The sequence below is a fragment of the Eurosta solidaginis genome, chromosome 5 (assembly GCF_040869045.1).
Source record: "Eurosta solidaginis isolate ZX-2024a chromosome 5, ASM4086904v1, whole genome shotgun sequence".
Lineage (NCBI taxonomy): Eukaryota > Metazoa > Arthropoda > Insecta > Diptera > Tephritidae > Eurosta > Eurosta solidaginis.
In genome coordinates, this window is record NC_090323.1 from 229,468,987 (window position 1) to 229,481,831 (window position 12,845).

The 12,845-nt window shown below is 37.8% G+C and overlaps 1 protein-coding gene and 1 long non-coding RNA gene across 2 annotated transcripts in view; one reads left to right on the forward strand and one right to left on the reverse strand.

Annotated features, from left to right (window-relative positions):
• LOC137252707 (pleiotrophin-A-like) overlaps positions 1-12,845 on the reverse strand; it is a 326,419-nt gene that overhangs the window by 312,010 nt on the left and 1,564 nt on the right. The window lies entirely within an intron of this gene.
• Positions 1-12,845, forward strand: part of LOC137252708 (uncharacterized) — a 231,875-nt gene that overhangs the window by 136,506 nt on the left and 82,524 nt on the right. The window contains exon 3 of the long non-coding RNA XR_010953651.1: positions 3,319-3,888. This is a non-coding gene — a long non-coding RNA (uncharacterized lncRNA). The remainder of the gene's footprint in view (positions 1-3,318; positions 3,889-12,845) is intronic.

The window sequence follows — 12,845 nt, forward strand, 5'->3', positions numbered from 1 at the left end:
TTAAAAGTTTAAAAAGCCCTAAAGCAACAAAAAAGGAACTTATCGTTTCTTCCTACTCAAACTAGGACACATCGGTTCATACAATAAAACAGGGACTTATCGTTGTTGTCCATAAAAAAGGGGCATACCAAATCATTCAATTAAAGACGGAAACATTATGACATCCAGGAGAGGGGAGAATATTAAATTATAGCGATATTTTTTTACATGTATATAAATCTAATTTTGCTTTCAAAAAAACGCTTATCATTACTTAGATCATGTTAAGGAGACCGTCTCGCGGGAATTGTTGAAGACTGGCGGCAGTAGTTAAATAACTCGCTAAAAGAGGGGTTGTGTTCAATAGCAGAGACACGCAGCACTGTTGGTGATAGGGTATAATCTATATCTGAATCGTGAACACACACATGTTTCGGCCACAAAGGTGGAGAATAGTGTAGAGATAAAATGGAGGGACGCATTTAATTGCAACTGCGTATAATGCATACGGAAATTTAGAATTACTAAAAACAAAAAAATAAAAAAAAATAAAAATGTTCTGCGCAACAATTTCATAAGTGAAAATAAAGTTATGCACTTAGCAGCTAATATAAAGCTTAAGTGCACATGTATATACATGTTAAAACAAGTAAGGAAGGCTAAGTTCGGGTGTAACCGAACAATACATACTCAGTTGAGAGCTGTGGAGACAAAATAAGGGAAAATCACCATGTAGTAAAAAGAACCAAGGGTAACCCTGGAATGCGTTTGTATGACATGTGTATCAAATGGAAGGAATTAAAGAGTATTTTAAGAGGGAATGGGCCATAGTTCTATAGATGGACGCCATTTAGGGATATCGCCATAAAGGTGGACCAGGCCTGACTCTAGAATTTGTTTGTACGATATGGGTATCAAATGAAAGGTGGTAATGAGTATTTTAAAAGGGATTAATCCTTAGTTCTATAGGTGGACGCCTTTTCGAGATATCGCCATAAAGGTGGACCGAGGGTGACTCTTGAATTTGTTTGTACGATATGAGTACCAAATGAAAGGTGCTAATGAGTATTTTAAAAGGGAGTGGGCCTTAGTTCTATAGGTGGACGCCTTTTCGGAATATCGTTATAAGGGTGGACCAGGGTTGACTTTAGAATTTGTTTGTACGATAAGAGTACCAAATGAAAGGTGTTAATGAGTATTTTAAAAGGGCGCGGGCCTTAGTTCTATAGGTGGACGCCTTTTCGAGATATCGCCATAAAGGTGGGCCAGAGGTGACTCTAGAATTTTTTTGTACGATATGGGTATCAAATGAAAGGTGTTAATGGGTATTTTAAAAGGGAGTGGGCCTTACTTCTATATGTGGACGCCTTTTCGAGATATCACCATAAACGTGGACCAGGGGTGACTCTAGAATTTTTTTGTACGATATGGGTATCAAATGAAAGGTGTTAATGAGTATTTTAAAAGGGAGTGGGCCTTACTTCTATATGTGGACGCCTTTTCGAGGTATCACCATAAACGTGGACCAGGGGTGACTCTAGAATGTGTTTGTGCGATATGGGTATTAAATTAAAGGTTTTGTGGAGGGTTTTAAAAGGTAGTGGTGGTAGTTGTATATGTGAAGGCGTTTTCGAAATATCGACCAAAATGTGGACCAGGGGGACCCAGAACATCTTTTGTCGGGCACCACTAATTTATTTATATATGTCATACCACGAACAGTGTTCCTTCCAAGATTCCAAGGGCTTTTGATTTCGCCCTGCAAAACTTTTTCATTTTCTTCTACTTAATATGGTAGGTGTAATGAATTATCGCACTCTCTCGATTTTTCGAAATTTTCGATATCGAAAAAGTGGGCGTGGTTATAGTCCGATATCGTTCATTTTAAATAGCGATCTGAGATGGGTGCCCAGGAACCTACATACCAAATTTCATCAAGATACCTCAAAATTTACTCAAGTTATCGTGTTAACGGACAGACGGACGGACGGACATGGCTCAATCGAATTTTTTTTCGCTACTGATGATTTTGATATCCAATCAAAGTTAATATACTCTGTGAGCTCTGCTCAACTGAGTATAAAAAACACGGCTCATGTAGAGCTGAGTGCTACTTTTGTCCACGCGTTTCAGATTGACGGACTTCGATGAAACATTGAAGGGAATGGAATTGTTTATACGTGGACCATTTTGAGACTATTCAGGATGGTTTCGAGACTAGTTCGAAAAACTTTCGGGAGAGTTACAGAATGTCTTCGAGTTAAGTTTTTGAGTTATTTCGAGATTGTTATGGAACATATTCAGAAAAATTTCTGTGACTCTTTGGGAATATTTAAGGTAACATTTAGAAAAACTTTTAATTCATTTCGGAGCTATTTCTAAAACATTTTAGGACAATGATAGGATCACTTCGGAATCATTTCAGACTCTTTCGGTACCGATTTCGAACAATCTCAGCAAAACTTTTGGACTATTTTAGGCTTAGCTTAGGCTTTTAGCTTAAAATTCCACCAGCATCTAGGTACGGAAACTTCACGGTATGGATCTGTAAAGGAAGTTTGGATTCACTGTTGACATTTCTCACCAATAATGATCACAAATCAATCAGGGACAAAAATATTGAATGAGGTGAAGGCGCTAAAACATATCGCCCTAAAATATTATTTGCTGTGAGGAAAAAGTTTTTTCTAATTTCGATTTACTTAGCGACACAAAAATTTTATCTTGGCAGAGAAAAGTTAATAAGTATTGACTCACTAATTGACTTAATAGAGTTCATCCATGGAGGCCACGTTAGTTAAGTGATTGCTCTAAAAGTACTAATAAAATGAAGTAGCAAGCGGCATGCTCAATTACTTCCAGGACAACGAAAGCGGAGCTGATTATCACAGAGCGCGTATGTTTTTTAAAGCTCCCTCGATGTCAAGAAACGTTGCGAACTCCTTCCCTTTCATATACGCACGATGGGACGTCGATAATTTGCGCTTCAAGTACTCCATTAATTTAGAGACCATTAACTTTTCAAAAGTCTTTAGCTGAAAAGATATCAGACAAATTGGTCTGAAGTCTTTAAGGGGCTTCCAGCTTTAGGTATAAATGTGACCCTTGAATCGTTCCAGCCCGGCGAAACAAGGTTAACAGCAAAACTTCTTTGAATTTTAGTGAATTCACTACCTTTTAGCAACGGCAGTTTGTTCGATCCGCCAATTCTCATCATTCAACAACTGTGCTTTATATAAAATGACCTTAATTACAGCATAAGCACGTAATATAAGTTTAGGAAACTACATAAGTAAGTACTTACTTAAAAGGCAAACACTTCATACAATTTAATTTCAGATACTCGGAAGCAGTTAAAGTTTCCGAACAAAAAAGTTGGACAGCACATGAATGAACACAACAAAGAGATAGAAATAATAAAGTAAAATAATAAAATGAATAAAAGTAAGCATCAAACAACACCCAAGATTATTAAAATCGACCGAACAACAACACAATGAAAATCGGAAAGGGAATGACAACAAGTCAATGATTCAAAAGGCTAAAATTAAACCCAAGATGGCTGAACTGTTGAAAGTCAATTGCAACAAAAAACTTTTGCAATTAATTTAACAAAACAAACTTCAACAGCAAAATTCAAAATTAAGAATATAGCTGCAACATACATACATACAAACATACAACCATACATGCTATGGAAGGCAATGTTCATATGAGATACAAAAAACAGGATATTAAAGTTGACATGAGTGGACATCATTGAAAATAAAAATAGCTAACAATAAGAAAAAGAACAATAACAGTTAACATAATAAAAACAAAACGGACAAAATTAAAAGACGAACAAAAGAAGTGAAGAAGATGCAGCAACTTAAGTTTAAGTTTCCGAGCTAAAAGACAAGGCAAAAGGTAAAAACAATAAAAATATATTCGATATCTTATCTTGGAAATAGTTCAGGTAAGTAATGCAATAATGGCCACCCACGCAAGGCACTGACTTGGTTAACACTGTGGCCCTACAGTCAAACCAACTACTTGTATACTAGAAGAATACTAGTTTGCCGAAAATTCCAACTGGTATGAGTTACGTAATATTTACATATTAGGTTAGGTTAGGTTGAACTGGCCGGTCCATGAGGACCTCACATAGACTGATTGATTCCGTAGTGTTGCCATAAATTTGTTTTAACGACCAAACTGAAAAACCCTGTCAAAAACCAGGACCTATGTTATAAAATAACTCCGTCTGTGGGAAAATACTAGAAGTTTCCTAGGACTTAAGCCACTTGCAGCTTCTAGATCTGACAGCTGTATCACTGCTAATAGCTGGAGCCTTAGCCTGGCAAGTGCAGGGCACGAGCACAGAACGTGCTCTATTGTTTCCTCCGCCAACCCGCACTTCCTACATCTGCTATCACTGAGCAAGCCTAATTTAAAGGCATGTGACGCCAGAAGGCAGTGTCCAGTCAGAATACCCGTCATGAGTCTACAGTCCTCTCTTTTTAATGATAGAAGCAACTTTGTTAGTCTAAGGTTGTAAGACCTGCACATAATCTTCGACACTCTACAGTCCTGAGCTAGAACCCACTCCTTCCCATCTTGGTCGATCATGTGCATCTCCCGCCTTCGCTTAATTTCGCCCAGTCTAATTGGGACGTCTACGGAGCAAGCTTCAAGGGATGCGCCCTTTTTAGCTAATTCATCCGCTTTTTCATTCCCATCTATTCCCATATGCCCTGGGATCCAATATAGATGTATGCTTCTCCCTGTTTCGATTCTCTCCAGAGATTGCTTACACTCTAACGCGCATTTAGATGCTGTGCTATGCGAGATTATTGCCCTAAGTGCTGCTTTACTGTCAATATAAAAGTTAACACGGTTGCAGCTTAAGCTATTCTCTTCCAGGGTTTCTACTGCATTGGTTACGGCTAATGTTTCCGCTTGGAAAACACTACAGGAATCCGGCAGCCTGTAGAGGCTGCTTATTTCCGGATCAGCACAGTATACCGCAATCCCTACTCTTTTCACTACTTTGGAACCATCTGTGTGGACATGTATCGCCTCGTCCGCCATTTGCGCAGCCTTGCGCCAACCGTCCACCTCTATTGTGGCCTTAAGATCTCCCTCGAAGCGCAGATAGGGAATCAGGTAGTCTGTTCGTCTTGTGATTGATGACGCTTTACTACTATGGCCCTACGGTCGGCGCTCAAGCTGTCCTGAGGCACCGAGCCTGGTTGCAGTTTTTAATGCTAAGTTCTTTGCTACCAGGTCTACAGGTGGAATGTGCACAATGGCATACAGTGCAGGCGTCGGGGTTGTTTTCAGGGCTCCCGTAATACTAAACATCGATAGTCTGCTTACCCCCTCTAATTTTCAGAAGTATGTTGTTTTTTATGTGGCTTTCCACCAAACAAGAAATGCATAGTATTAGCAACTGATATTTTTAACATGACGATGTCTTACGAAATATCAATAGGGTCTCTACATCAGCATCATACCAATTAACACACTAGTCATCTTTTGCACCAGCATTATACCAGATTGCATACTAGTTATTACATACATCAATATCATACCAATTGACATACTAGTTAGTGTATTCAACATCAACATGCCAGTTGGAATACTACTCAGTATTTGCACCATTGTAACATCAGTTGACATAAAGGTCGATATTTGCATCAGCATCCTACTAGTTAATATACTAGTCCTAGTCGGGTTGAAAAATTTCTTGAAAATTGATAAATTAGCTCAAGTTCATTTTATTCATTGTAAAAAAAAAGAAATGTAAGGCGCGATAACCTCCGAAGAGATCTAAGGCCGACCTTCTCTTCCAATTTGCGTCGTGCTCCTCTTGATTTTCCCTACAAATTGGCCGGACGGAACCTACATGTTTTATGCCGACTCCAAACGGCATCTGCAAGGTAGATGAGTTTTCACTGAGAGCTGTTCATGGCAGAAATACACCCGGACCGCTTGCCAAACACTGCCGAGGGGCGACCCCGCTTAGAAAAATGTTCTTCTAATTGAAAAACCTTATTTCTAAAATTTTGATGTTGCTTTGCCCGGGGTGCGAACCCAGGGCATACGGTGTGATAGGCGGAGCACGCTACCATCACACCACGGTGTATTGTATTTCATATATATACAAAGTATGACTCTACATATCATCTTATATATTATTTCTAAATGCTGTTTTTATGTACAGGTCCCTTTTTCGCTCTTATTTGGGATCCAAATCTATAAATAATGTTTTGGTTGTAAAGATGGAGATTAACACTATTAGCGAGCTTTGGGCATTATTGATCGTAGTGCTTTTGTTTACCAATATTTTATTAAAATAAGTTGTTAAAAATAAACGATTGTGAGCACACAAAGAAATCCATTTGTATTATGGCACTAATGTGAATATTTGATCAGAACTAACACTGCATTACCGGCAGTTGCTAACATTCGCCACATGGCAGCGCAAGCGCATTTAAGTTTGTAGATGTTTGATCTGTAGGAGGCAGTTGCTAACAGTCGCCAGATGGCAGCGCAAGCAGATTGATTAAAAGAATAGCTTATTTCTGTTGATATTTGATATGAGGCTTTTATATTTGTTGCGCAAGATGCGCACAGGTCTGGCTAGTATATATTATTGCTAATTGCTGTTTTTATGTAAAGGTCCCTGTTTCGCCCTTATTTGGAATCCAAATTTATAAAAACAATTTTGGTTGTAAAGATGGAGACTCGGGCTATTAGCGAACTTTGGGCAATTTTGATCGTAGTTATTTTGTTTAGCTATATTTTATTAAAACAATTTGTTAAAACTAAACGATTGTGAGCACACAAAGAAATCTTTTTGTACTATGGCAATATTGTGAATATTTGCACTGCAGTACCGGCAGTTGCAAACATTCACCAGATGGCAGCGCAAGCTGTAAGTTTTAATTGATTGATAGAACAGCTGATTTTTGTTGATATTTGATGAAACTTTTATATTTGTTGCGCAAAATGCGCACGGGTACGGCTCGTATATATATTGTAACGAATTTAGTGCAACTCCACTTATTTGCAACCTTCTGCTAACGTTCGAATCACTAAACTGTTGAACAAATAACTCCAATATTCAATAATGCAAAGTGATCTTTATTAGACTGCTTTCACAATAACACTCATACTTCTCAACAGATAGCGTGCTTAAATCAAACTGAATACTGCTTACTCAGCTTTAAGCCCTTTTATACTCTGTAATGTATCGTTCGCATACTTCTAGGCGTTTCTATTTCTAGAATTTACTACTCGTTTGCCAGCTATAAATTTCTCAGCTATAACTACAGATGCACAATTATTATAGCTTCTCGTGTAGCCTATGCGCGTGTATATGTGAGTGATACTTCCACAGATGATTGCCTACTTCTGGTAGTATTTGTGCGTTGGTCTCCGCTGCTTGTATGCACATATGTATAAACATAATGATTGATTTGTCGATGCGCATACAAGTCACTGCTTATTATTGGCTTAGAGATGATAGTATCCCTTAGTGTTGGAAATATTCGTCACAATATATATATATCCGTTTAAAATTTATCACTTCAATACATTTGGGAATAAGTTTTAATAAAAATATGTACATATATATAAAAACTAAAAAGTTACGGAATAACACATGCCGATTTTGTGATCGATCAGCGAGACGGCGGACCATATCCTCCTGGGATGTGATGCAATCTCAAGACGCAGGGCTCAGTTTATGGGCTCATCATGGCCAGAACATTCCCACATTAAATCCCTCTAGCCAAAAGAACTGCTACGGTTCATCAAGGGAGTTGGCTTGGATGAGGTGCTGTGAAGCAGGCGAGGGCACAATAGACCAATGGTCGCAGTGCAATCCTCAATAAATTATCTATCTATCTAACGGAGAAGGAACGAGCCAGTCTTTGTTGACTGTGTCAAAACATGCAAAACTGAATGAGCACCGTGCTATGATGAGTGTTAATGGAGTTCAGAACGGTGATAGGTATATGCACTTTACAGAGGTCATGCTGATGGCTAGATAACCAAAGTATTTCGTTTAATTCAGGGAATCATAATGGCTTTAAAATAAATAAAGGGATAATATCAGTAGATACTGGATGGGTTTTCGGTCTTTGGTAATGGGTATATCCTTGCCTCTCTCCGTTATCCTGGAATGGCAAAGGCTTTTAACGACAAGTAGAAGACATATGCTAGGCTGTTGATGGCCATGAGGCCTACATAAGTTTTCCGTCTGGGACAATTGATAAGGCTTGGCTTTTCAATGGCTTCTTTAACCTCCGTTGAGGTAACGGTGAGGCGCATCTCGCCATGCTTGTTTTTATGTGCCCGTTGAATTGGACGATATGTAGCATTTTCAACTGAAGTATGCATCACACATTAGCTGCAGAAAGCCTTCGGGCATAATTTCGAGTCCGGCAGACGAAATTATAGTCGGATAAGTTATTCAAAAACTAACTAGTATAAATAACACCACAAAATTATAATCAATGAACTACTCAAAAGCTGACTAGTGTGAATAACCCACAAAATTATAGTCAATGAACTAGAATGTTTGCTGACTACTTTAGCTTTTGACTGCAGGGAGGTAAAAAATAGGCGAAACAGAGGTCATCCTCGAGGGTGCATTATGTCTTATATCTTTCATTGGCACGAAAACAGCGTAATCCGAGTGAACTTTTTCAGATATGAGAAAGCTTGTTTCATATCACACCGAGTTACATCGGCGGGTAATAGTTTGTAATGTCGCTTTCAGTGGCATCAGTAGTTTTGAGTATCATCAATAACACACAATAGTATAGTTACCACCACATACGGCCCACTGTAACAGCGATCAAAAAGCAAAGAGAGAATGAGAACGCAAAGACAAAATTCAAACATTCACTTGCAAGCATTGCATTCGTGAGACAGTGCCCTAACCGCGAGTTATCAAACTTCTAAATGACGACTTATATTTAAGTAGAAACAATTTGCGTTTGATATATCATCCTAAGATCCGGGGTTCAATTCCCGGGCATAGCAACATCAAAAATTTAGAAAAAGTTGTCAATAAGGAAAAATGTTTTCCAAAGCAGGGTCGCCCCTCGGCAATGATTTGGCAAATACTTCCAGTGTGTTTCTGCCATAAAAGTTTCTAAGTGAAAACTAATCTGGCTTGCAGATGCCGTTCGGAGTCAGGGTTCCGTACCGCCAATTTGTAGGAAATACTAGAACAAGCACGACGCAAATGGGAAAAGAAGCTCGAGCTTAGAAATCTTTGGAGGTTATGGCGCCTTTTATTCGTTTATTTATTTGAAAATTCAACAAAAAAAACGAGTTATGTTACACAAATGGGTGGTTTCTTGAGCTCACTAAAAACAAAAACTAGGTTTAAGCTATTATAAGACTTCATGTTCACGAAAGGTTGATGTAACCAACAGTGTTGTATAAAATTTTAAGTAAATAACAAATTACATGAATACCACATTAGCACCCAACTTGTTTCTTCAGTCCTATTTCTCTGAATAATCTAATTATCTTAACAAATTTATATTCTTAAGCCCATGAAATATTGATGTGCTCAGCTTTCGTTTAAGACTCATTACTTAGTAAACTTTTAGGCGCGGGAGCGTACACAAACGCCTAATGTGTTGACAGCCAACAACTTTTGCGTGAGTTTTTTTTCCTAAATAAATCCCCAAAAACGCGCAATCAAATCCTGCATAAATTAAGTCATTTGAGTGATAGTTATACTCAGTTGAGCAGAGCTCACAGAGTATATTAACTTTGATTGGATAACGGTTGGTTGTACAGGTAAAAAAGATTTGAGATAGATATAGACTTCCATATATCAAAATCATCAGGATCGAAAAAAAATTTGATTGAGTCATGTCCGTCCGTCCGTCCGTCCGTTAACACGATAACTTGATTAAATTTTGAGGTATCTTTATGAAATTTGGTATGTAGATTCCTGGGAACACATCTCAGATCGCTATTTAAAATGAACGATATCGGACAATAACCACGCCCACTTTTTCGATATCGAAAATTTCGAAAAATCGAAAAAGTGCGATAATTCATTAACAAATATGGATTAAGCGATGAAACTTAGTAGGTGAGTTGAACTTATGACGCAGAATAGAAAACTAGTAAAATTTTGGACAATGGGCGTGGCACCGCCCACTTTTAAAAGAAGGTAATTTAGAAGTTTTGCAAGCTGTAATTTGGCAGTCGTTGAAGATATCATGATGAAATTTGGCTGCAACGTTACTCTTACTACTATATGTCTGCTTAATAAAAATTAGCAAAATCGGAGAACGACCACGCCCACGTTTTAAAAAAAAAATTTTTTTTTAATTCAAATTTTAAAATAAAAGTTAATATCTTTACAGTATATAAGTAAATTATGTCAACATTCAACTCCAGTAATGATGTGGTGCACCAAAATACAAAAATAAAAGAAAATTTCAAAATGGGCGTGGCTCCGCCCTTTTTCATTTAATTTGTCTAGGATACTTTTAATGCCATAAGTCGAACAAAAATTTACCAATCCTTGTGAAATTTGGTAGAGGCTTAGAATCTAGGACGATAACTGTTTTCTGTGAAAAAGGGCGAAATCGGTTGAAGCCACGCCCAGTTTTTATACACAGTCGGCCGTCTGTCCTTCCGCTCGGCCGTTAACACGATAACTTGAACAAAAATCGATATATCTTTACTAAACTCAGTTCACGTACTTATCTGAACTCACTTTGTATTGGTGTAAAAAATGGCCGAAATCCGACTATGACCACGCCCACTTTTTCGATATCGAAAATTACGAAAAATGAAAAAAATGCCATAACTATATACCAAATACGAAAGAAGGGATGAAACATGGTAATTGTATTGTTCTATTGACGCAAAATATAACTTTAGAAAAAAACTTGGTAAAATGGGTGTGACACCTACCATATTAAGTAGAAGAAAATGAAAAAGTTTTGCAGGGCGAAATCAAAAGCCCTTGGAATCTTAGAAGGAATACTGTTCGTGGTATTACATATATAAATAAATTCGCGGTACCCGACAGATGATGTTCTGGATCACCCTGGCCGACATTTTGGTCGACATCTCGAAAACACCTTCACATATACAACTAAGGGCACTCCCTTTTAAAACCCTCATTAATACCTTTAATTTGATACCCATATCGTACAAACAAATTCTAGAGTCAGGCCTGGTCCACCTTTATGGCGATATCCCTAAATGGCGTCCATCTATAGAACTATGGCCCACTTCCTCTTAAAATACTCTTTAATACCTTCCATTTGATACATCTGTCATAAAAACACATTCCAGGGTTACTCTAGGTTCTTTTTAAAACATGGTGATTTCCCTTACTTTGTCTCCACAGCTCTCAACTGAGTATGTAATATTCGGTTACACCCGAACTTAGCCTTCCTTACTTGTTTTTCTATACTGATGATTTTAATATATAGAATTCTAAATCTATCTCGATTCCTTTATGCCTGCACAACCAACCGTTATGTTACCAAAGTTTTTATACTCTGTGTGCAAAGCACGCTTCAAACCTTTCAAACTTTTTGCCGCAGTTGATGTACCCGAAATATCTACCATTTCCTTAGACCATATGACCATTGTATGCCCATATAGTTCCGTGTTTCTCACGTGGAAAATGGAAAATGAATGACACTTTACAGCCTCTCCAAACCTTAAAATTGCAGTCGTTTGAAGCGTCTGTTGAAAAAGTTACACAAAACGTGTTCAGCTTCAATCTTGTTATACTGCTCCGTGCAATATTGAAGTAGCAATTCTCATATCCGAGCACCAATTTAACAGGCGAGATATTGTGATTCAATGTCGCGAGGTCAGCTTGCGTAGAATATGTGAAATTTACCGGTCTCATGGCTCTTTACAATACCTTTAATTTTATCTTGGGGTGAAGGGGAATAAGATGCGATAAATATTTCAGAGGTCAATCCCATCCCGGAGAACAGACACGCATAGCAGCATGGTCCATGAACGTTTACGCGCTACTACAGATGTTAAATTTTAATCAGTACTTGGTTGATGTATAAGTTTTAATACTCAGCTGAGCAGAGCTCACAGAGTATATTAACTTTGTTCGCATAACGGTAATCCGTAACGGCATAAACTAATCGAGATAGATATAGACTTCTATATATCAAAATGATCTGGACGAAAAAAGAAATTCATTTAGCCATTTCCGTCCGTCCGTCCGTCCGTCTGTCTGTCCGTCCGTAAACACGATAACTTGAGTAAATTTTGAGGTATCTTGATGAAATTTGATATGTGGGTTCCTGGGTGCTCATCTCAGATCGCTATTTGAAATTAACGAAATCGGACTACAACCACGCCCACTTTTTCGATATCGAAAATTTCGAAAAACCGAAAAATTGCGATAATTGATTACCGAAGACGGCTAAAGCGATGAAACTTGGTAGGTGGGTTGAACTTATGACGCAAAAGGGAAGACTAGTACAATTTTGGACATTGGGCGTGGCACCGTCCACTTTTAAAAGTAGGTAATTTAAAAGTTTTGCAAGCTGTAATTTGGCAGTCGTTGAAGATATCATAATGAAATTTGGCAGGAACGTTACTCCTATAACCATATGTGGCTAAATAAAAATTAGCAAAATCGGATAACAAACACGCCCACTTTTTTTCTAAATAATTTAAAAGTCAAATTTTAACAAAAAATTGAATATCTTTACAGTATATAAGTAAATTATATCAACATTCAACTCCAGTAATGCAACAAAATACAAAAATAAAAGAAAATTTCAAAATGGGCGTGGCTCCGCCTGTTTTCTTTTAATTTGTCTAGACTACTTTTAATGCCAAACAAAAAT